Source organism: Gobio gobio (genome assembly GCF_949357685.1).
Source record: "Gobio gobio genome assembly, chromosome: 13".
Lineage (NCBI taxonomy): Eukaryota > Metazoa > Chordata > Actinopteri > Cypriniformes > Gobionidae > Gobio > Gobio gobio.
In genome coordinates, this window is record NC_137106.1 from 53,845,327 (window position 1) to 53,871,129 (window position 25,803).

The following is a 25,803-nucleotide window of genomic DNA, read 5'->3' on the forward strand; positions in this document are numbered from 1 at the left end:
TTTGTGCACAGAAACTATTCTCGTCTTCATAAAGTTATTGTAGAGCCGCTGTAGTGAGATGGACTTTGTAACTTTAGTCTTTAGTGTCTTTTAAGGGTCTTGAGAGTGTAAAGTTGAGCCAATGGAGGCCTTTCAGAGCATCAGATTTACACTAAAATATCTTCATTTGTGTCTGAAGATGAACGGAGGTCTGACGGGTGTCCAACCACATGAGGCTCAGACATTAATGACACAATTTACAGTTTTGGGTGAACTAACCCTTTAAGTAAATTGCACATATAAATATTATGTAACAGTGACAAATTCAAATTGTATTTACTTAAAGAAATGTTGTCAGCTTTACCTGACTTTCTTTTTTGTTCATATAACAAAAATGTTGTTTGTAAAAATGACTCAATATAGTTGACCTTGCTTTTTTGAGTAAATTCAACCAGTCATTTTTGTGTGTGTGTGTGTGTGTGTGTCAGCTGTTTCAGATGAGCTGGACAGTCACATGTATCAGACGGTGGGCCACCAGGCGGTGGATGTGCTGGCGGAGGCCATGGCTCTTCCGCTCTACAGGCGGAGCATCAGCGGGCGGAGTCTGCAGACGGGCAGAGAGTACAGCCAGACGGATGGAGACGAGGTGGAGGACCTCCATCAGCTGCTCAAGCTCGTCAAGGTAAACCACTGCAGGGGGAGCAGTGCTCCGTCATAATGCTGCAGATATTCTCTGGCTCATCTTACCCCGCACCAGCGCTTCAGAGATCATCGTGACAGAATATGCTAATCAATGACTCGTAAACTCATCCTCTATCCCTTCAGAAACGCCCTGTCTCGTTCTACATGTCGGCTCTTCTTCTGGAGTCTCTCCATCATTGACTCCGGTTTGATCATAAAAGGCTGAACAGTTTCAGTGTGTGTGTGTGTGTGTGTGTGTGTGTGAGGTAATTTTACAGTAATTTCACACTTTATGAGTGAGTCATTGAATCATTCACTCGAGATTCACTCAAAAACACTGATTCATCCAGTAATGAAACAAGTGAAGTGAGTCATTGAATCATTCACTCAAGAGATTCGCTCAAAAACACTGATTCATCCAGTAATGAAACAAGTGAAGTCTTTATGAGTGAGTCATTGAATCATTCACTCGAGATTCACTCAAAAACACTGATTCATCCAGAAATGAAACAAGTGAAGTCTTTATGAGTGAGTCATTGAATCATTCACTCGAGATTCACTCAAAAACACTGATTCATCCAGTAATGAAACAAGTGAAGTGAGTCATTGAATCATTCACTCAAGAGATTCGCTCAAAAACACTGATTCATCCAGTAATGAAACAAGTGAGTCATTGAATCATTCACTCAAGAGATTCACTCAAAAACACTGATTCATCCAGTAATGAAACAAGTGAGTCATTGAATCATTCACTCAAGAGATTCACTCAAAAACACTGATTCATCCAGTAATGAAACAAGTGAAGTCTTTATGAGTGAGTCATTGAATCATTCACTCAAGAGATTCACTCAAAAACACTGATTCATCCAGTAATGAAACAAGTGAAGTGAGTCATTGAATCATTCACTCAAGAGATTCGCTCAAAAACACTGATTCATCCAGTAATGAAACAAGTGAGTCATTGAATCATTCACCTGCACAGACGTGATTAATCGATAATCACATTTGTTGTTGATTATTTTTTTTATCGATTCATTGTTTCAGCCCTAAAATGATTGAGCTTCCACTCTCCGCACACACACTTGGACATGTGCGTGGCTAACGCTAAGCTAGTGCTACTCTGATGATAAGCCGTGTTTGAGAGCGATGAATGATAGGCGATCGATTGGATTTCCTGCCGTTAAGCATCTGTCTCTCAGCCTGTGGAGTTTTAGTTTTCTGTGACTAACCCACTAATTTGGCCGTTGTGATGTCCCAATAATTGATCGTGTAATAATTGATCGGTCAGCTGCTGTGATGTGTTTGCTCGCATCACTTCCTGTGTCTTGCGGACCGCTGGCCTGCTCTGCGATTGGGCCGTTCAGATTCCTTCATCTCTTCTGAGGCCGCTCCGCTGTAGTGATGCTGACTATATAGTGCACTCAGATAATGAGCTGCTCTCTCAGTAACAGCTCTACTGCTCTAAAGTCCGCATGAGATCTACACACACACACTGCAGTGTTTACTTGGGATGCAACAGCACAGTTAGTCCACGGTTCAATACACACCTCGGTTTTTAACCACAGTTTTCGGGTTTGGTTCTGATGGCTTGTCACATCAGTTTTTGTTATTCTATTCTTAAGCAACAGGAACAGTAAGAGGTTAAGGAGAAAAAAGACTATTTTTATTGCAATACTCTTTCTTTATTTTACTTAAAAGAATTGGAAAAACCTTACTTAAACTTAAAACTTTACTTAAAAAACCCTTGTACACATTCCTAGTGTATTGGATAATATAAAATAAATATATATCTCAGATTTACACTGGCAGCTCAGAGCTGTACAGCAGCATTTAAGTATGAAATTGAATGAATAAATGTAAAAATAAAACACTACATAGACTTCACTATAAAACATACACTGATTCTGATTAAAGCTGCTGTATTAGTTCTTCAGTCAAGAGCAGAGAGAGATTTTCTCTTTGTCTTTTGTTGTTGTATTAACATTAAATGGATATTTTACTCAAAAATGAAAATTCTGTCATCGAGAAATGAATACAGGTTTGAACAACATTAGAGTGAGTAAATAATGACATCATTTTAGAGGTGAACTGTCCCTTTAAGGACAGTGTGTTCACTATAGGCTGCGCCGCTGTCAATTAAAGACCTGCACACATCTAATATACACACACACACCGATTTTACTTTCACTTTAAACATAACCGACTGTGTTTGTGTTAACCTTGTGTGTATTTGACAGTATTAGCGCAGTAAGACGACTACTTAGTCCAGTAATCACGTGTTTGACAGGCGTTTAGTGCGCGCGCTCGGAAAAGCGCATGATAAAACCATTCAGATACAGTTAACCATTCAGTTTTACTGCACAAACTTCATGCATTTAATTTCTCGTCCAAATTCATTAGCCTCATTAATTCATACCTTTTATCTCGTTCACAAAGCGTAAGAATTAACCAATATAATTCTACACCCTTACTATTATCTACTGGTGTTCCACAGGGTTCAATTATCGGTCCAATTCTTTTCAGTTTATATATTAACGATTTACCATCTTTGTGTAAGAACTGTGACACTTTGATGTATGCAGACGATACAGTTATTTTGGCCTATGGAAAATCTACAGAGGAAGTTGCCTCAACTAACAGAGGCCATGTCATTGATCGCAATCTGGCTTGAACAATCCTGTCTGCAATTGAACATATCTAAAACAGTTTCCATGTTCTTTTCAAAAAAATAATATAATTATAAAACCTGAAATGTTTTTATCTGGAGAAAGAGTACAGGTCGTCACAGAATTCAAATATTTAGGATTATATATAGATTCAAATCTCAATTTCAAAACCCACATTAATAAAATTAGTAATAGGATTAAATTCAGTTTAGTAAACTTTAGATTCATTAGAGACTCCCTTTCGACAGAAGCTGCGAAATTATATTTCTTTTCCATGATTTTATCCCACATTACATATTGCCTAATAAGCTGGTCCAATACGCATTCTACAACGATAAAACCATTAGAAACCCTATATAAACAAGCATTAAAAATACTGGATAAAAAACCATACCACTACCACCACTGTATAAATATCAGATACTTACTTGGGATAATCTTATTAAATTCAACAACATCTGTTTAATTTATAAAATCAGACGTGGTTTAGCACCTCCTCCACTATGTGACTTTATACAGTTTAGATCAAGTGAGGTTAGAGTAACAAGAGGAGCAGTGAGGAGGAAAACTGCTTTTGGTCAGGCTGTTTTCTCCTCAGGGCAGGTCAGCGATGGAACACAGTACCGGAAACCATCAGAGAGTCTTTGACATTCGCTTCATTCAAAAAGAATGCAAAAAAATGGCTTGTAGAGAATCAAACCTGTGGGCACTAATTCCTTCTGTGTATTTATATATTATATAACTATTTTATATTCATTGTATTTGCTAACCATAATGTGTAGTATGCAATTTTATTTTGTGAATTTATAATTGTGATTATTTTTAAGGTTGCCATTCTTTACATCTGGCTGTAGGACTGCCGATGAAAATTAGCACTTTTGAGCTAACTCGGGTACATTTACATTATTGTAATGTTGATCAATGTACATTGTCCTCTTTAAAATAAATAAAGAAATGAAATGAAATGAAAACGCATGCAGATAATGAACTTTGGTGATTGTGAATAACTCTAGTGTGCTGTGAGTATAACTCCACCACTAACCTGTGATGTGAATGTATGTCGTGTTGTTCAGTATTGGGATGGAGGCACATGATAGAATTTGTAGAAAAATAATTCATTAAATGAAAACCGTAAAAAACGCAATTCACTAGCGCGTATTGAACCGTGAAGGCCGTACCGAACGGCTCAATATTATATTGAGAATTGTGGCATCCCTAGTGTTTACTGTGAACATCATTATTGTGTTTAAATTCATGATCCTCATAATCTTGAGTCAGAATAACTTCATCTGTTCTCTGATGACGAGGGCGGAGCCACCTGTCACTCACATGAGATCAGCCAATAGCAAACCACCACCTGTGTGTGTGTGTGTGTGTGTGTGTGTGTGTGTGTGTGTGTGTGATGGGTAGGTTTAGGGCAGGGGTGTCCAGAGTCCGGCCCGGGGATGAATTTCAAATGGCCCGCTGCTATTAAATGATCCACTCACCTAAAGGATTATTAGGAACACCTGTTCAATTTCTCATTAATGCAATTATCTAATCAACCAATCACATGGCAGTGTCTTCAATGCATTTAGGGGTGTGGTCCTGGTCAAGACAATCTCCTGAACTCCACACTGAATGTCGGAATGGGAAAGAAAGGAGATTTAAGCAATTTTGAGCGTGGTATGATTGTTAGTGCCAGACGGGCCGGTCTGAGTATTTCACAATCTGCTCAGTTACTGGGATTTTCACGCACAACCATTTCTAGGGTTTACAAAGAATGGTGTGAAAAGGGAAAAGCATCCAGTATGCGGCAGTCCTGTGGGAGAAAATGCCTTGTTGATGCTAGAGGTCAGAGGTCATGGGCCGACTGATTCAAGCTGATAGAAGAGCAACTTTGACTGAAATAACCACTCGTTACAACCGAGGTTTGCAGCAAAGCATTTGTGAAGCCACAACACGCACAACCTTAAGGCGGATGGGCTACAACAGCAGAAGACCCCACCGGGTACCACTCATCTCCACTACAAAGAGGAAAAAGAGGTGACAATTTGCACAAGCTCACCAAAATTGGACAGTTGAAGACTGGAAAAATGTTGCCTGGTCTGATGAGTCTGGATTTCTGCTGAGACATTCAGATGGTAGAGTCAGAATTTGGCGTAAACAGAATGAGAACATGGATCCATCATGCCTTGTTTCCACTGTGCAGGCTGGTGGTGGTGGTGTAATGGTGTGGGGGATGTTTTCTTGGCACACTTTAGGCCCCTTAGTGCCAATTGGGCATGATTTAAATGCCACGGCCTACCTGAGCATTGTCCCACAAATCTCCATCAACTGCAAGATGCTCTCCTATCAATATGGCCAACATTTCTAAAGAATGCTTTCAGCAGCTTGTTGAGTCAATGCCACGGAGAATTAAGGCAGTTCTGAAGGCCAAAGGGGCTCAAACACAGTATTAGTGTGTGTTCCTAATAATCCTTTAGGTGAGTGTATTATATGTGGCCCGCCACGGATAATTTACAAATCGTGCAGTTTCACGATGACAACGCAAGGTGGCAGTGCTAGATTTTAGGCAGGGAAACAGCGCTCAAAGCAGAAGGAAACAGAGCAACTCGAGCTCTGACTCTGAACAAATGTGTTTACCTGCTGAGTGTCTCGATCACATGACCACTAAACAGCCAATGAGAAGAGTTCGGCGCTGAGGTCTCCGGTACGAGCGGCACATCTCTGAGATTTGATTTAATTTAAATCCAGTTAAACAGCACTGACTAAATCAACAACACTAACCTGCAAATCAGCCCATTCAGTTCAAATACTTTACAAACAACAATTCACCAACATTTATCATCAATTTACTGTGGTAACACTACCTGTAACCGTGGTAACACTGACCGTAACCGTGGTAACACTACCTGTAACCGTGGTAACACTAACTGTAACCGTGGTAACACTCACTGTAACCGTGGTAACACTCACTGTAACCGTGGTAATTTGTCAGAAATGTTGGTTAATGTCTACATTACAAATTAAATACAATTAGATATGTATTAAATGAGTAATAAAGGCCAAATTGCAGACTATTTGTCATAAACTTGCAGTTTTGTGCATTTGTATTTATATGTTTATACACTAAATACCATAAAGCTATTCTAGATATAGAAATATTTATATTTTTTAACTTTTTGCCTTGTGTGCACTGCAAAAAATGCTGTCATTTAGTATTTTTGTCTTGTTTCTAGTCTAAATATATCTAAAAATTCTTAAATCAAGATGCATTTATTAGATAAGTTAAATGACATTAGATGTTTCTTCTTGTTTTCTGGAAAATAAAATGAAATTGAAGTGAGTTTTTGGTTAAAACAAGCAAATATATCTGCCAATGGGGTGAGAACAATAATGTGTCTGTTTGGAATTATTTTTCTAATCCATCCAGCAGCTGACCGATAATTTAGTTTGTTTCAAGCAAAAACTCAATTCATTTGGATTTTTCCCCCAGGAATCAAGAAAAAATATGTAATTTTCCTTAGTAAGAGCATCTTGATTTAAGAGTTTTTAGATATTTGGACTGGAAAAAAGACAGAAATACCAAGTAAGAAAAGTATTTTTGCAGTGTGATTTTACCTAAATATAGCACTTATTAAATTTAAGTAAGAATAGAGTTCTAACTCACTAATAATATTTAAATTTATATATATATATAAATGTCCACAACATCAAATCTGACCCCCTTTAAAAAAAGTTTGGACACCCCTGGTTTAGTGTGTGTGTGTGTGTGTGTGTGTGTGTGTGTGTGTGTGTGTGTTATGGGTAGTGTTAGTGTAAGGGGAGAGAAGATACAGTTTGTACAGTATAAAAAATATTACATCTATGGAGTCTCCAGAAAGATACTCAACTCATCTGTTCTCTGATGACGAGGGCGGGGCCACCTGTCACTCACATGAGATTAGCCAATAGCAAACCACCACCATCCAATCAATTCCCCACAGACACACTCAAGCCCCGCCTACATTTGTTCTTGTTTGAGAAGCGATTCACTCGATATACGGCACAGTTTATTAACAAAGAGACTCTTCACACACTACAGTTCAAACATTTGTTGCCAAAAATACTCTTTATTCATCAAGGACGCATTAAACTGATCAAAAGTAAAGATATTTATAATGTTACTGAAGATGATATCTGTAATAAATGCTGTTTCTTATGATCTTTATATTCATCAAAGAATCCTGAGATACAAAATACATCAGTTTCCACAAAAATATGACTGATAATAATCATAAATCCTCATATGAGAGTGATTAGTGAAGGGCCATGTGACACTGAAGACTGGAGTAATGATGATAAAGCAGCTGCTTTACATTATAATAATAATATTTCATAATTTTTTACTATATTTACTGTATTTTTGATCAAATATACGCAGCTTCTGTAAGCAGAATTAGACTTGGTCAACACAGAATTGTGCTAATATGATCAGATCTCTGGACATGTTTAATTATCAAACAGTATTATCATTTCATCATTCATCACAGTATTTATATTATTTATATATATATCTCACTTTATGGACATTATGCCAGCAGGAGTGTTCATTATTTCAGCATCAGATCATCAGAATGAGCCAAAATTAGCCAAAAATAAAAAGTTTCTTTGTCCGTACAAATGATTTGAGGATATCAAACGATGTTTTGTGGAAGGGTGTGTGTGTGTGTGTGTGTCAGAAGCCTGACAGGAAGTGTGTGTGATAATGAGCTGTTAAATCTGCGGCAGCGGAGCATCAGAAGTGTGTTCTGTTGAGGAGTGTGATGTTTTAAAGATTCATCCAGCACTTTGACTTCATTAGATGTTATCTTTTGAGCGAATGACACTCCAGCATAAAGAGCGGCGGTGTGTTAGGTGTGCCGTTCACTGTGTGTGTGTGTGTGTGTGTGTGTGTGTGTGATGGTGCAATAGTGCCATCTATAGCTGCACTCGTGAAGTTTCTCCTTCTCTGAACCCGGCGGCCCTTCAGAAATCAGAAGAACATTCTGCATTATTATCAACAGAGAGGCGTGTGTGTGTGTGTGTGTGTGTGTGTTCAGCGCACAGTGTCAGAGCAGCTTTAATGCAACTCAATCATATCTTCAGCAGATGAACAGTTAATAATATAGTTATATTTTGTGAAGATATGAGCAGATTAGATGTGCTAGTATTTAAATATCTTCATGATCTATCAAATAATCTGTTTTTTTCCGTAAAAATTTTCTTGGACTCCATTTTAATGGTTAAATTAAAATTTAATAATAAAAAATCATGTCCAATTGAATTCATAAAAATATAAAAAACTGTATTCCTATGAAATCCATAACCCAACCAATTCAGTTTTAATGTTTCTGGGCTCCATTTTAATAGTTAAATTAAATTTGAATAATCAAAAATCATGTCTAATTAAATTAAATCATGAAATGTATACAATTTAACCACAATTTATTATAAGTTTAGGGATCTATGAAATATGTTTTTAAAAAATGCTTAAATTCCTTTTTTCCATAAAAAATATTTAGCACTCCATTTTAATGGTTAAATAAAAATTTTATAATCAAAAGCATGTCTATTTGATTTCATAAAAATATCAATTTATTCTTTTTCTTTTTATTCCTATGAAATCCATAATTCACCAAAAATTCTGTTTTAAAGTTTCTGGACTACATTTTAATAGTTCAATTAAAATGTAATAATCAAAAATAATGTCTAATTAAATGAAATCATGAAATGTATACAATTTAACAACAATTTATTATAAGTTTAGGGCTCTATAAAATATGATTTTTTTTTCTCAAATTCCATTTTATTTTTTACCAAAATAATTACGTTTTCTGGACTCCATTTTAATGGTTTAATTAAATGTTTATAATCAAAATCATGTCCAATTAAATTCATAAAAATATCAAATTGTTTCATTTCTATTTTTTTCTTCCAAATTCAGTTGTAATGTTTTTGGAATCCATTTTAATAGTTAAATTAAAATGTTAATAATCAAAAATCATGTCTAATTGAATTAATAAAAATATAAATGTATTATTTATTGTTTTTTCATTCCTATGAAATCCATTAGTTTTTTTCCCCCAAATGCCATTTTATGTTTCTGGACTCCATTTTAATAGTTAAATTAAATATTAGTAACCAAAAATCATGCCTAATTCATTGAAATAATGAAATGTATACAATTTAACAATAAATAATCAAAACTTAAAAAATGTCATGTTTAGGGAAATATGTTTTTTTCTTCTGGGTTCCATTTGAATGGTTTAATCAAATTTGAATAATCAAAAAGCATATCTAATTAATTGAATTCATAAAAACAACAATTTATTCTTTATCTTATATTTGTATGAAATGTTTTTTTTTTTTTTTCAGAAATTCTGTGTTGTGTATTTTCATTCTTATGGCAATGAAATGAATGCATAAAACATTAATTTAATCATATTTTAATCATAAACACATTTTGTCACACATTAAATTAAAACAAGGAAGAAAGAAATCTCTCTAATATTAGAATATTGGTCAACACAAAGCATATTTTAGTCTCTTCTGTGAAGCTGCGGTGGGAAAATATGATTTCTCATCGGATGTTTTTCAGATGAGAAGAAAAAATAATAATCCTCCTGAAATTCTCCATCATATGTATGGGATGTTTTTGTGCATACTGATGTTTTTTATTAGAAGTGATTGTGTTTTGTTTGTTTACAGCGATCTCCAAATATAATTATGATGGGTTTTGAGAATAATAGATGAAATCTGCACACATCAAACACTCGGCGTGTGTGCCAGCCGTGCTTTCAAGATCTGTGAGGAAACCGAGAGATTTAGAGCAGAAAACACACACGGATATCCACGCTGAGAGAGTGTGTGAGATATAATGACGGCGCGAGATCTGCCAACAATAAAATATCACTCCGCTCTGCCTTCGTGTGTGTGTGTGTGTGTCTCACAGCGGCACTTATTGAACCGTGTGTATTAGTCCTGGTTAATAAACCTAAATCTAAAGTGCAACCCATGCGTTGAACAGGAAACTTGTGTCGAAGCTCAGCCCTGAGATGAACACACACTGATAACATTGCGCCTGTACATCTGTCATTCACTGAATTTCACATGACGTTTATTTTGTGTGTGTGTGTGTGTGTGTGTGTGTGTGTGTGTGTGTGTGTGTGTGTGTGTGTGTGTGTGTGTGTGTAATCTGAAACGATATTCTCACCGGTGTTCAATCAGCTTTGACATTTTTTAAATCTGCATATTTGTGATATTTGTACTATTGTCGATTTGCTCAAACGCTGACCGTTTTAATGAGTGAGTCATTGAGTCGATTTGCTCAAACACTGACCGTTTTAATGAGTGAGTCATTGAGTCGATTTGTTCAAACGCTGACCGTTTTAATGAGTGAGTCATTGAGTCGATTTGTTCAAACGCTGACCGTCTTAATGAGTGAGTCATGGAGTCGATTTGTTCAAACGCTGACCATCTTAATGAGTGAGTCATTGAGTCGATTTGTTCAAACGCTGACCGTCTTAATGAGTGAGTCATGGAGTCGATTTGTTCAAACGCTGACCATCTTAATGAGTGAGTCATTGAGTCGATTTGTTCAAACGCTGACCGTCTTAATGAGTGAGTCATGGAGTCGATTCGTTCAAACACTGACCATCTTAATGAGTGAGTTATTGAGTTGATTCTTTTAAACACTGACCATCTTAATGAGTGAGTCATTGAGGCGATTCGCTCAAACACTGACCATCTTAATGAGTGAGTTATTGAGTTGATTCTTTTAAACGCTGACCATCTTAATGAGTGAGTTGAGTCGATTCGTTCAAACGCTGACCGTCTTAATGAGTGAGTTGAGTCGATTCGTTCAAACGCTGACTGTCTTAATGAGTGAGTCATTGAGTCGATTCGTTTAAACGCTGACCGTGTGAATGAGTGAGTCATTGAGTCGATTCGTTCAAACGCTGACGTCTTAATGAGTGAGTCATTGAGTCGATTCGTTCAAACGCTGACCGTCTTAATGAGTGAGTCATTGAGTTGATTCGCTCAAACGCTGACCATCTTAATGAGTGAGTCATTGAGTCGATTCGTTCAAACGCTGACCGTCTTAATGAGTGAGTCATTGAGTCGATTCGTTCAAACGCTGACCGTCTTAATGAGTGAGTTGAGTCGATTCGTTCAAACGCTGACTGTCTGAATGAGTGAGTCATTGAGTCGATTCGTTCAAACGCTGACGTTTTAATGAGTGAGTCATTGAGTCGATTCGTTCAAACGCTGACCGTCTTAATGAGTGAGTCATTGAGTCGATTCGTTCAAACGCTGACGTCTTAATGAGTGAGTCATTGAGTCGATTCGTTCAAACGCTGACCGTCTTAATGAGTGAGTCATTGAGTTGATTCGCTCAAACACTGACCATCTTAATGAGTGAGTTATTGAGTCGATTCGTTCAAACGCTGACCGTCTTAATTAGTGAGTCATTGAGTCGATTCGTTCAAACGCTGACCGTCTTAATGAGTGAGTTGAGTCGATTCGTTCAAACGCTGACTGTCTGAATGAGTGAGTCATTGAGTCGATTCGTTCAAACGCTGACCATCTTAATGAGTGAGTCATTGAGTCGATTCGTTCAAACGCTGACCGTCTGAATGAGTGAGTCATTGAGTCGATTCGTTCAAATGCTGACCGTGTGAATGAGTGAGTCATTGAGTCGATTCGTTCAAACGCTGACGTCTTAATGAGTGAGTCATTGAGTCGATTCGTTCAAACGCTGACCGTCTTAATGAGTGAGTCATTGAGTTGATTCGCTCAAACGCTGACCATCTTAATGAGTGAGTCATTGAGGCGAGTCGCTCAAACACTGACCATCTTAATGAGTGAATCATTGAGGCGAGTCGCTCAAACACTGACCATCTTAATGAGTGAGTCACTGAGGCGATTCGCTCAAACACTGACCATCTTAATGAGTGAGTTATTGAGTCGATTCGTTCAAACGCTGACCGTCTTAATGAGTGAGTCATTGAGTCGATTCGTTCAAACGCTGACCGTCTTAATGAGTGAGTTGAGTCGATTCGTTCAAACGCTGACTGTCTGAATGAGTGAGTCATTGAGTCGATTCGTTCAAACGCTGACCATCTTAATGAGTGAGTCATTGAGTCGATTCGTTCAAACGCTGACCGTCTGAATGAGTGAGTCATTGAGTCGATTCGTTCAAACACTGACCATCTCAATGATTGAGTCATTGAGGCGATTCGCTCAAACACTGACCGTCTTAATGAGTGAGTCATTGAGGTGATTCGCTCAAACACTGACCATCTTAATGAGTGAGTTATTGAGTCGATTCTTTTAAATGCTGACCATCTTAATGAGTGAGTCATTGAGTCGATTCGTTCAAACGCTGACCGTCTTAATGAGTGAGTTGAGTCGATTCGTTCAAACGCTGACTGTCTTAATGAGTGAGTCATTGAGTCGATTCGTTTAAACGCTGACCGTGTGAATGAGTGAGTCATTGAGTCGATTCGTTCAAACGCTGACGTCTTAATGAGTGAGTCATTGAGTCGATTCGTTCAAACGCTGACCGTCTTAATGAGTGAGTCATTGAGTTGATTCGCTCAAACGCTGACCGTCTTAATGAGTGAGTCATTGAGGCGAGTCGCTCAAACACTGACCATCTTAATGAGTGAGTCACTGAGGCGATTCGCTCAAACACTGACCATCTTAATGAGTGAGTCACTGAGGCGATTCGCTCAAACACTGACCATCTTAATGAGTGAGTTATTGAGTCGATTCTTTTAAACGCTGACCGTCTGAATGAGTGAGTCATTGAGTCGATTCGTTCAAACGCTGACCGTCTGAATGAGTGAGTCATTGAGTCGATTCGTTCAAATACTGACCGTGTGAATGAGTGAGTCATTGAGTCGATTCGTTCAAACGCTGACCGTCTTAATGAGTGAGTCATTGAGTTGATTCGCTCAAACGCTGACCATCTTAATGAGTGAGTCATTGAGGCGAGTCGCTCAAACACTGACCATCTTAATGAGTGAGTCACTGAGGCGATTCGCTCAAACACTGACCATCTTAATGAGTGAGTTATTGAGTCGATTCTTTTAAACGCTGACCGTCTTAATGAGTGAGTCATTGAGTCGATTCGTTCAAACGCTGACCGTCTTAATGAGTGAGTTGAGTCGATTCGTTCAAACGCTGACTGTCTGAATGAGTGAGTCATTGAGTCGATTTGTTCAAACGCTGACCATCTTAATGAGTGAGTCATTGAGTCAATTCGTTCAAACGCTGACCGTCTGAATGAGTGAGTCATTGTGGCGATTCGCTCAAACACTGACCATCTTAATGAGTGAGTCATTGAGTCGATTCGTTCAAACGCTGACCATCTTAATGAGTGAGTCATTGAGTCGATTCGTTCAAACGCTGACCGTCTGAATGAGTGAGTCATTGAGTCGATTCGTTCAAACACTGACCATCTCAATGATTGAGTCATTGAGGCGATTCGCTCAAACACTGACCGTCTTAATGAGTGAGTCATTGAGGTGATTCGCTCAAACACTGACCATCTTAATGAGTGAGTTATTGAGTCGATTCTTTTAAATGCTGACCATCTTAATGAGTGAGTCATTGAGTCGATTCGTTCAAACGCTGACCGTCTTAATGAGTGAGTTGAGTCGATTCGTTCAAACGCTGACTGTCTTAATGAGTGAGTCATTGAGTCGATTCGTTTAAACGCTGACCGTGTGAATGAGTGAGTCATTGAGTCGATTCGTTCAAACGCTGACGTCTTAATGAGTGAGTCATTGAGTCGATTCGTTCAAACGCTGACCGTCTTAATGAGTGAGTCATTGAGTTGATTCGCTCAAACGCTGACCGTCTTAATGAGTGAGTCATTGAGGCGAGTCGCTCAAACACTGACCATCTTAATGAGTGAGTCACTGAGGCGATTCGCTCAAACACTGACCATCTTAATGAGTGAGTCACTGAGGCGATTCGCTCAAACACTGACCATCTTAATGAGTGAGTTATTGAGTCGATTCTTTTAAACGCTGACCGTCTGAATGAGTGAGTCATTGAGTCGATTCGTTCAAACGCTGACCGTCTGAATGAGTGAGTCATTGAGTCGATTCGTTCAAATACTGACCGTGTGAATGAGTGAGTCATTGAGTCGATTCGTTCAAACGCTGACCGTCTTAATGAGTGAGTCATTGAGTTGATTCGCTCAAACGCTGACCATCTTAATGAGTGAGTCATTGAGGCGAGTCGCTCAAACACTGACCATCTTAATGAGTGAGTCACTGAGGCGATTCGCTCAAACACTGACCATCTTAATGAGTGAGTTATTGAGTCGATTCTTTTAAACGCTGACCGTCTTAATGAGTGAGTCATTGAGTCGATTCGTTCAAACGCTGACCGTCTTAATGAGTGAGTTGAGTCGATTCGTTCAAACGCTGACTGTCTGAATGAGTGAGTCATTGAGTCGATTTGTTCAAACGCTGACCATCTTAATGAGTGAGTCATTGAGTCAATTCGTTCAAACGCTGACCGTCTGAATGAGTGAGTCATTGTGGCGATTCGCTCAAACACTGACCATCTTAATGAGTGAGTCATTGAGGCGAGTCGCTCAAACACTGACCATCTTAATGAGTGAGTCACAAAGGCGATTCGCTCAAACACTGACCATCTTAATGAGTGAGTTGAGTCGATTCGTTCAAACGCTGACTGTCTGAATGAGTGAGTCATTGAGTCGATTTGTTCAAACGCTGACCATCTTAATGAGTGAGTCATTGAGTCGATTCGTTCAAACGCTGACCGTCTTAATGAGTGAGTTGAGTCGATTCGTTCAAACGCTGACTGTCTGAATGAGTGAGTCATTGAGTCGATTCGTTTAAACGCTGACCGTGTGAATGAGTGAGTCATTGAGTCGATTCGTTCAAACGCTGACGTCTTAATGAGTGAGTCATTGAGTTGATTCGCTCAAACACTGACCATCTTAATGAGTGAGTCATTGAGGCGAGTCGCTCAAACACTGACCATCTTAATTAGTGAGTTATTGAGGCGATTCTTTTAAACGCTGACCGTCTTAATGAGTGAGTCATTGAGTTGATTCGCTCAAACACTGACCATCTTAATGAGTGAGTCACTGAGGCGATTCGCTCAAACACTGACCATCTTAATGAGTGAGTTATTGAGGCGATTCTTTTAAACGCTGACCGTCTTAATGAGTGAGTTGAGTCGATTTGTTCAAACGCCGACCGTCTTAATGAGTGAGTTGAGTCGATTCGTTCAAACGCTGACCGTCTTAATGAGTGAGTTGAGTCGATTCGTTCAAACGCTGACCGTCTGAAAGAGTGAGTCATTGAGTCGATTCGTTCAAACGCTGACCGTCTGAATGAGTGAGTCATTGAGTTGATTCGTTCAAACGCCGACCGTCTGAAAGAGTGAGTCATTGAATCGATTCTTTCAAACGCTGACCGTCTGAATGATTGAGTCATTGAGTCGATTCGGCCAAACGTTGACCGTCTGAATGAGTGAGTCATTCAGTCGATTCGTTCAAACGCTGACTGTCTTAATGAGTGAGTCATTGAGTCGATTCGTTCAAACGCTGACCGTCTTAATGAGTGAGTTGAGACGATTCGTTCAAACGCTGACCGTCTTAATGAGTGAGTCATTGAGTCGATTTGTTCAAATGCTGACCGTCTTAATGAGTGAGTCATTGAGTCGATTAATTCAAACGCTGACCGTCTTAATGAGTGAGTTATTGAGTCGATTCGTTTAAACGCTGACTGTCTTAATGAGTGAGTCATTGAGGCGATTCGCTCAAACGCTGACCATCTTAATGAGTGAGTCATTGAGTCGATTCATTCAAACACTGACCGTCTTAATGAGTGAGTTATTGAGTCGATTCGTTTAAACGCTGACCGTCTTAATGAGTGAGTCATTGAGGTGATTCGCTCAAACGCTGACCATCTTAATGAATGAGTCATTGAGTCGATTCGTTCAAACACTGACCATCTTAATGAGTGAGTTGAGTCGATTCGCTCAAACGCTGACCATCTTAATGAGTGAGTCATTGAGTCGATTCGCTCAAACACTGACCATCTTAATGAGTGAGTCATTGAGGGGATTCTTTTAAACACTGACCATCTTAATGAGTGAGTCATTGAGTTGATTCGCTCAAACACTGACCATCTTAATGAGTGAGTCACTGAGGCGATTCGCTCAAACACTGACCATCTTAATGAGTGAGTTATTGAGGCGATTCTTTTAAACGCTGACCGTCTTAATGAGTGAGTTGAGTCGATTTGTTCAAACGCCGACCGTCTTAATGAGTGAGTTGAGTCGATTCGTTCAAACGCTGACCGTCTTAATGAGTGAGTTGAGTCGATTCGTTCAAACGCTGACCGTCTGAAAGAGTGAGTCATTGAGTCGATTCGTTCAAACGCTGACCGTCTGAATGAGTGAGTCATTGAGTTGATTCGTTCAAACGCCGACCGTCTGAAAGAGTGAGTCATTGAATCGATTCTTTCAAACGCTGACCGTCTGAATGATTGAGTCATTGAGTCGATTCGGCCAAACGTTGACCGTCTGAATGAGTGAGTCATTCAGTCGATTCGTTCAAACGCTGACTGTCTTAATGAGTGAGTCATTGAGTCGATTCGTTCAAACGCTGACCGTCTTAATGAGTGAGTTGAGACGATTCGTTCAAACGCTGACCGTCTTAATGAGTGAGTCATTGAGTCGATTTGTTCAAATGCTGACCGTCTTAATGAGTGAGTCATTGAGTCGATTAATTCAAACGCTGACCGTCTTAATGAGTGAGTTATTGAGTCGATTCGTTTAAACGCTGACTGTCTTAATGAGTGAGTCATTGAGGCGATTCGCTCAAACGCTGACCATCTTAATGAGTGAGTCATTGAGTCGATTCATTCAAACACTGACCGTCTTAATGAGTGAGTTATTGAGTCGATTCGTTTAAACGCTGACCGTCTTAATGAGTGAGTCATTGAGGTGATTCGCTCAAACGCTGACCATCTTAATGAATGAGTCATTGAGTCGATTCGTTCAAACACTGACCATCTTAATGAGTGAGTTGAGTCGATTCGCTCAAACGCTGACCATCTTAATGAGTGAGTCATTGAGTCGATTCGCTCAAACACTGACCATCTTAATGAGTGAGTCATTGAGGGGATTCGCTTAAACACTGACCATCTTAATGAGTGAGTCATTGAGGCGATTCGCTCAAACACTGACCATCTTAATGAGTGAATCATTGAGGCGATTCGCTCAAACACTGACCATCTTAATGAGCGAGTTGAGTCGATTCTTTTAAACGCTGACCGTCTTAATGAGTGAGTCATTGAGGCGATTCGCTTAAACACTGACCATCTTAATGAGTGAGTTATTGAGTCGATTCATTCAAACACTGACCGTCTTAATGAGTGAGTTATTGAGTCGATTCATTTAAACGCTGACCGTCTTAATGAGTGAGTCATTGAGTCGATTCGTTCAAACACTGACCATCTTAATGAGTGAGTTGAGTCGATTCGCTCAAACACTGACCATCTTAATGAGTGAGTCATTGAGGCGATTCGCTTAAACACTGACCATCTTAATGAGTGAGTCATTGAGGCGATTCGCTCAAACACTGACCATCTTAATGAGCGAGTCATTGAGTCGATTCGCTCAAACGCTGACCATCTTAATGAGCGAGTCATTGAGTTGATTCGTTCAAACGCTGACCGTCTTAATGAGTGAGTCATTGAGTCGATTCGTTCACTCATTGCTCGTGTGGTGTTGTTTAACCGTTTCATATGTTATAAATATAAAAACAGCACAGCACAACCGTACCATCAGGTCATTATATATTATTATCCACTATGGATCGCCGCTTACACTAATAAATGCAGAATCATTCTTGCATTTTGGTGATTCCCTAGTTATTTTTGACGTTTTAATCCGGATACATGTCAAATGATGCTGAAGGCCGGATGCGGTTCTTCACGGACTCTTGAGATGCACGAGTGCTCGGTCAGCGTCAGATGTTCAAGTGCGGTGTGTGTGTGTGAGGAACACACTCACATGAGAGGCGGAGCTAAAGCCGCTCTTTAGGAGCCTCCATTATCGACATCAGCAGACGGGCCCCTGAGAGCGGCTCCATCAGGCCCTCCAAACACACGCTGGTTTTCTCTCTTCCTCCTCTGCTTTTATCCGGCGGCCGCCGTGGGGCTGCAGGTGTCCAGGTGGATTTCTGGGGGCCACAGGACCGGGGCCGATCGATCGCTCGAGGTGTCAGGAGCGGAAAAAAATCAACACCGTCTCTGATTACTTCCACATTACTGCTGAAAAAGAACATAAAAAGAAATGGATACCTTTAAACCTGGTTAATACATAAATGATGAGCTCTGGGGTCAGTCCCGGGACGGCGGCGGTCGATGTGAGAGCTAATCGAGGAGAGGCTTTACCTGTGGAGGAGCCGCTCTCTGAGGACTGGCCACATCACACTCACATCACACTCAGAGTCAAACGCTCCACATCCGGTTTGCCCTGTTTCTAAACTACATAAGAAATGTCATCGTTTACTCACCCTCGTATCGACCCAAACAATGCTATTTCAGAATCATTGAGATCCTGTTCACCGATCAGGCATAACATCCTGACCTAATATTGTGTTGGACTCCCCTGAAGGTGTGCTGTGGTATCTGGGACCAAGATGTCAGCAGCAGATCCTTTAAGTCCTCCATGGATCGGACTTCTATGTTCCCACATCCCACAGATGCTCGATTGGATTGAGATCTGGGGAATCTGGACTCAAACTCGTTCAAAGCATTCCTGAAGCATTTGTGCTTTGTGTCGGCGCATTATCTGCTGAAAGAGCCACAGCCACAGGGAATAAAGGCTGGACATGGGCTCAACAATGCTGAGGTAGGTGAGACGGGTCAAAGTCACATGATGGAGGACCCAAGGTTTCCCAGCAGAACATTGGCCAAAGCATCACTTGGCCGCCCATGACCCTGTGGCCGGTTCTCCTCCGCCGCCACGCCTTCTTCCCATAATGCACCTGGTGCCATGTGTTCCCCAGGTAAGCCACGCCTTCTTCCCATAATGCACCTGGTGCCATGTGTTCCCCAGGTAAGCCACGCCTTCTTCCCATAGTGCACCTGGTGCCATGTGTTCCCCAGGTGAGCCACGCCTTCTTCCCATAATGCACCTGGTGCCATGTGTTCCCCAGGTGAGCCACGCCTTCTTCCCATAGTGCACCTGGTGCCATGTGTTCCCCAGGTGAGCCACGCCTTCTTCCCATAATGCACCTGGTGCCATGTGTTCCCCAGGTAAGCCACGCCTTCTTCCCATAGTGCACCTGGTGCCATGTGTTCCCCAGGTGAGCCACGCCTTCTTCCCATAATGCACCTGGTGCCATGTGTTCCCCAGGTGAGCCACGCCTTCTTCCCATAGTGCACCTGGTGCCATGTGTTCCCCAGGTGAGCCACGCCTTCTTCCCATAGTGCACCTGGTGCCATGTGTTCCCCAGGTAAGCCACGCCTTCTTCCCATAGTGCACCTGGTGCCATGTGTTCCCCAGGTGAGCCACGCCTTCTTCCCATAATGCACCTGGTGCCATGTGTTCCCCAGGTGAGCCACGCCTTCTTCCCATAGTGCACCTGGTGCCATGTGTTCCCCAGGTAAGCCACGCCTTCTTCCCATAGTGCACCTGGAGCCATGTGTTCCCCAGGTGAGCCACGCCTTCTTCCCATAGTGCACCTGGAGCCATGTGTTCCCCAGGTAAGCCACGCCTTCTTCCCATAGTGCACCTGGTGCCATGTGTTCCCCAGGTGAGCCACGCCTTCTTCCCATAGTGCACCTGGTGCCATGTGTTCCCCAGGTAAGCCACGCCTTCTTCCCATAGTGCACCTGGTGCCATGTGTTCCCCAGGTAAGCCACGCCTTCTTCCCATAGTGCACCTGGTGCCATGTGTTCCCCAGGTAAGCCACGCCTTCTTCCCATAGTGCACCTGGTGCCATGTGTTCCCCAGGTAAGCCACGCCTTCTTCCCATAGTGCACCTGGTGCCATGTGTTCCCCAGGTGAGCCACGCCTTCTTCCCATAGTGCACCTGGTGCCATGTGTTCCCCAGGTGAGCCACGCCTTCTTCCCATAGTGCACCTGGTGCCATGTGTTCCCCAGGTGAGCCACGCCTTCTTCCCATAGTGCACCTGGTGCCATGAGTTCCCCAGGTGAGCCACGCCTTCTTCCCATAGTGCACCTGGTGCCATGAGTTCCCCAGGTGAGCCACGCCTTCTTCCCATAGTGCACCTGGTGCCATGAGTTCCCCAGGTGAGCCACGCCTTCTTCCCATAGTGCACCTGGTGCCATGTGTTCCCCAGCTAAGCCACGCCTTCTTCCCATAGTGCACCTGGTGCCATGTGTTCCCCAGGTAAGCCACGCCTTCTTCCCATAGTGCACCTGGTGCCATGTGTTCCCCAGCTAAGCCACGTCTTCTTCCCATAGTGCGCCTGGTGCCATGTGTTCCCCAGGTGAGCCACGCCTTCTTCCCATAGTGCACCTGGTGCCATGAGTTCCCCAGGTGAGCCACGCCTTCTTCCCATAGTGCACCTGGTGCCATGAGTTCCCCAGGTGAGCCACGCCTTCTTCCCATAGTGCACCTGGTGCCATGTGTTCCCCAGCTAAGCCACGCCTTCTTCCCATAGTGCACCTGGAGCCATGTGTTCCCCAGGTGAGCCACGCCTTCTTCCCATAGTGCACCTGGAGCCATGTGTTCCCCAGGTGAGCCACGCCTTCTTCCCATAGTGCACCTGGTGCCATGAGTTCCCCAGGTGAGCCACGCCTTCTTCCCATAGTGCACCTGGTGCCATGTGTTCCCCAGGTGAGCCACGCCTTCTTCCCATAATGCACCTGGTGCCATGAGTTCCCCAGGTAAGCCACGCCTTCTTCCCATAATGCACCTGGTGCCATGTGTTCCCCAGGTAAGCCACGCCTTCTTCCCATAATGCACCTGGTGCCATGTGTTCCCCAGGTGAGCCACGCCTTCTTCCCATAGTGCACCTGGTGCCATGTGTTCCCCAGGTGAGCCACGCCTTCTTCCCATAGTGCACCTGGTGCCATGTGTTCCCCAGGTGAGCCACGCCTTCTTCCCATAGTGCACCTGGTGCCATGTGTTCCCCAGGTGAGCCACGCCTTCTTCCCATAGTGCACCTGGTGCCATGTGTTCCCCAGGTGAACCACGCCTTCTTCCCATAGTGCACCTGGTGCCATGTGTTCCCCAGGTAAGCCACGCCTTCTTCCCATAGTGCACCTGGTGCCATGTGTTCCCCAGGTGAGCCACGCCTTCTTCCCATTGTGCACCTGGTGCCATGTGTTCCCCAGGTGAACCACGCCTTCTTCCCATAGTGCACCTGGTGCCATGTGTTCCCCAGGTAAGCCACGCCTTCTTCCCATAGTGCACCTGGTGCCTTGTGTTCCCCAGGTGAGCCACGCCTTCTTCCCATAGTGCACCTGGTGCCTTGTGTTCCCCAGGTGAGCCACACCTTCTTCCCATAGTGCACCTGGTGCCTTGTGTTCCCCAGGTAAGCCACGCCTTCTTCCCATAGTGCACCTGGTGCCATGTGTTCCCCAGGTGAGCCACGCCTTCTTCCCATAGTGCACCTGGTGCCTTGTGTTCCCCAGGTGAGCCACGCCTTCTTCCCATAGTGCACCTGGGGCCATGTGTTCCCCAGGTAAGCCACGCCTTCTTCCCATAGTGCACCTGGTGCCTTGTGTTCCCCAGGTGAGCCACGCCTTCTTCCATTGCTCGTGGTCCAGTTCTGCTGCTCAAGGGCCACTGTTGGTGCTTTGGGCGGGGTCAGGGGTCAGCATGGGCACTCTGACTGGTCTCTGACCCAACACAATCTTGCCCTCATCAAACTCGCTCAAATCCTTACTCTTGCCCATTTTTCCTGCTTCTAACACATCAACTCTGAGGATGAAATGTTCACTTGCTGCCGAATATATCCCACCCACTAACAGATCATCAGTGCTATTCACTTCACCTGTCAGTGGTCATAATGTTATGCCTGACCGGTGTGTATATTTAACTTTTTCACTTAATATTATTATTTGTTTTATTTTTTTATATTAACCTTGTTCCAAACATGTATGTTGTCATTTTTATTTTGTATAAGACACTAAAAGCACAGTAGTTTTTCTTTTCAGAATCTGCTCTTTTCTGTGAAACAGTGTTTCGTTTAAACTGACCTTAGCAGTCTAAAACCATAAAAAATGTCATTACTTAAATGTTAATGGAAATAAAATATAATTTTCGTTATAAAAGACGTTATTCACTGCTAATCTTCCTCTCTGCTGAAACGCTCACATCTGATTGTTCATTGTGACATTTGGGGTGATGAACACTGATGTAAATGAGATTAATCATAGCAGTCGATTGAGTCTTAAAGGGACAGTTCACCCAAAAATTTTAATTTTGTCATTAATTCCTCTCCCTCATGTCAAACCCGTAAGATCTTCAGAGCAGAAATTAAGATATTTCTGATGAAATCCCAGAGTCACTGAGTCGATTTGTTCAAACGCTGACCGTCTTAATGAGTGAGTCACTGAGTCGATTTGTTCAAATGCTGACCGTCCTAATGAGTGAGTCACTGAGTCGATTTGTTCAAACGCTGACCGTCTTAATGAGTGAGTCACTGAGTCGATTTGTTCAAATGCTGACCGTCCTAATGAGTGAGTTATTGAGTCGATTCATTCAAACGCTGACCGTCTTAATGAGTGAGTCATTGAGTCGATTCGTTCAAACGCTGACCATCTTAATGAGTGAATCATTGAGTCGATTCGTTCAAACGCTGACCGTCTTAATAAGTGAGTCATTGAGTCGATTCGTTCAAACGCTGACCGTCTTAAGTGAGTCATTCAGTCGATTCGTTCAAACTCCGACCATCTTAAGGAGTGAGTCATTCAGTCGATTTGTTCAAACTCCGACCTTCTTAATGAGTGAGTCATTCAGTCGATTCGTTCAAACTCCGACCTTCTTAATGAGTGAGTCATTGAGTCGATTTGCTCAAACACTGACCGTCTGAATGAGTGAGTCATTGAGTCCATTCGTTCAAACGCTGACCGTCTTAGTGAGTGAGTCAATCAGTCGATTCGTTCAAACTCCGACCTTCTTAATGAGTGAGTCATTCAGTCGATTTGCTCAAACGCTGACCATCTTAATGAGTGAGTCATTGAGTCGATTTGCTCAAACGCTGACCGTCTTAATGAGTGAGTCATTGAGTCGATTTGCTCAAACACTGACCGTCTTAATGAGTGAGTCATTGAGTCGATTCGTTCAAACGCTGACCGTCTTAATAAGTGAGTCATTGAGTCGATTTGCTCAAACACTGACCGTCTTAATGAGTGAGTCATTGAGTCTATTCATACAAACGCTGACCGTCTTAGTGAGTGAGTCATTCAGTCGATTCGCTCAAACGCTGACCGTATTAGTGAGTGAGTCATTGAGTCGATTCGCTCAAACGCTGACCGTCTTAATGAGTGAGTCATTGAGTCGATTTGCTCAAACACTGACCGTCTTAATGAGTGAGTCATTGAGTCTATTCATACAAACCCTGACCGTCTTAGTGAGTGAGTCATTCAGTCGATTCGCTCAAACGCTGACCGTATTAGTGAGTGAGTCATTGAGTTGATTTGCTCAAACGCTGACCGTCTTAATGAGTGAGTCATTGAGTCGATTTGCTCAAACGCTGACCGTCTTAATGAGTGAGTCATTGAGTCGATTTGCTCAAACGCTGACCGTCTTAATGAGTGAGTCATTGAGTCGATTTGCTCAAACGCTGACCGTCTTAATGAGTGAGTCATTGAGCTGATTTGCTCAAACGCTGACCGTCTTAATGAGTGAGTCATTGAGTCGATTTGCTCAAACGCTGACCGTCTTAATGAGTGAGTCATTGAGTCGATTTGCTCAAACGCTGACCGTCTTAATGAGTGAGTTATTGAGTCGATTTGCTCAAACGCTGACCATCTTAATGAGTGAGTCATTGAGTCGATTCGCTCAAACGCAGCGCTCTGACCCCTCCATGGACAGCTGTTTAATTACCATTTCAAAGGTCCAAAAGGAAGTAAAGACATGGATAAAATTGTTACGGTTTAGTTGTTGAATAAAGTTGATATTTTTTGCTTCTTGCTAAAGTCTTATTTTGGGTGAACTGCCCCTTTAAGTGAAGGTAAGCCAATCAGATGCGTGTCAAAAGATGCAGTGTGCTTCCTTTAAGACCGCACAGGTGATCAAGGACAAACATGATTAATTACAGCTCTCGAAGACCGTCTGCCATTGTCCGTTGTGTTTTTTAAAGGGTTTATTTCAGCGGCTCGTGTTGAGTGGGCGTGAGGTTGCTGTTTGTTTGCCTCATGTGAACGGCTGAACGAGAGACTCTGATCATGTCTCACACACACACACACACACACACACGCGGCGCGCGCTAACAGTCCCAGTGCTAGATAAAGAGTCTAGCCTAAAGCTCTTGTAATTTGTTTGTGCTTTCTGCCTAATGTGGTTTGCTCAATCTTGTTTAGTGATGATGGAGAGCGATAGGCCTTATCTTGGTTTGCCAAAGGCATGAGCATGAGCTTGAGACTCTAGCGGGGACAGAGCTCCACATCTGAAGCTTGACCACTGCTCCAGTTACTCACATCTGATTGGGTGATGTGTGTTAGTGTGTTAGTGTGAGGCTGAGGGTTCCTCTGTGATGTTTAAAGGGGACCCATTATGTAAAATGTTACAAACTCCACTATTTTTATTTTTTAAATCTCCATAAATCATAAGCAGTGTCTCAGAACAAGCCAACTGCTGACAGCCTCCGCCTTATTAGGATAGACCCCGCCCATGACTGCTGACAGCCTCCGCCTTATTAGGATAGACCCCGCCCATGACTGCTGACAGACTCCGCCTTATTAGGATAGACCCCGCCCATGACTGCTGACAGACTTCGCCTTATTAGGATAGACCCCGCCCATGACTGCTGACAGACTTCGCCTTATTAGGATAGACCCCGCCCATGACTGCTGACAGACTTCGCCTTATTAGGATAGACCCCGCCCATGACTGCTGACAGCCTCCGCCTTATTAGGATAGACCCCGCCCATGACTGCTGACAGACTCCGCCTTATTAGGATAGACCCCGCCCATGACTGCTGACAGACTTCGCCTTATTAGGATAGACCCCGCCCATGACTGCAGACAGACTCCGCCCTATTAGGATAGACCCCGCCCATGACTGCAGACAGACTCCGCCCTATTAGGATAGACCCCGCCCATGACTGCTGACAGACTCCGCCTTATTAGGATAGACCCCGCCCATGACTGCTGACAGACTTCGCCTTATTAGGATAGACCCCGCCCATGACTGCTGACAGACTCCGCCTTATTAGGATAGACCCCGCCCATGACTGCTGACAGACTCCGCCTTATTAGGATAGACCC

The 25,803-nt window shown here is 42.4% G+C and overlaps 1 protein-coding gene across 1 annotated transcript in view; it reads left to right on the forward strand.

The window, feature by feature from the left end:
• Window positions 1-476: 476 nt before the first annotated feature.
• The window catches only part of dph6 (diphthamine biosynthesis 6), a 148,204-nt gene continuing 122,877 nt past the window's right edge, over window positions 477-25,803 (forward strand). The window contains exon 1 of the mRNA XM_079832400.1: window positions 477-715. The gene's annotated coding sequence lies outside the window, so the exon portion shown is untranslated. The remainder of the gene's footprint in view (window positions 716-25,803) is intronic.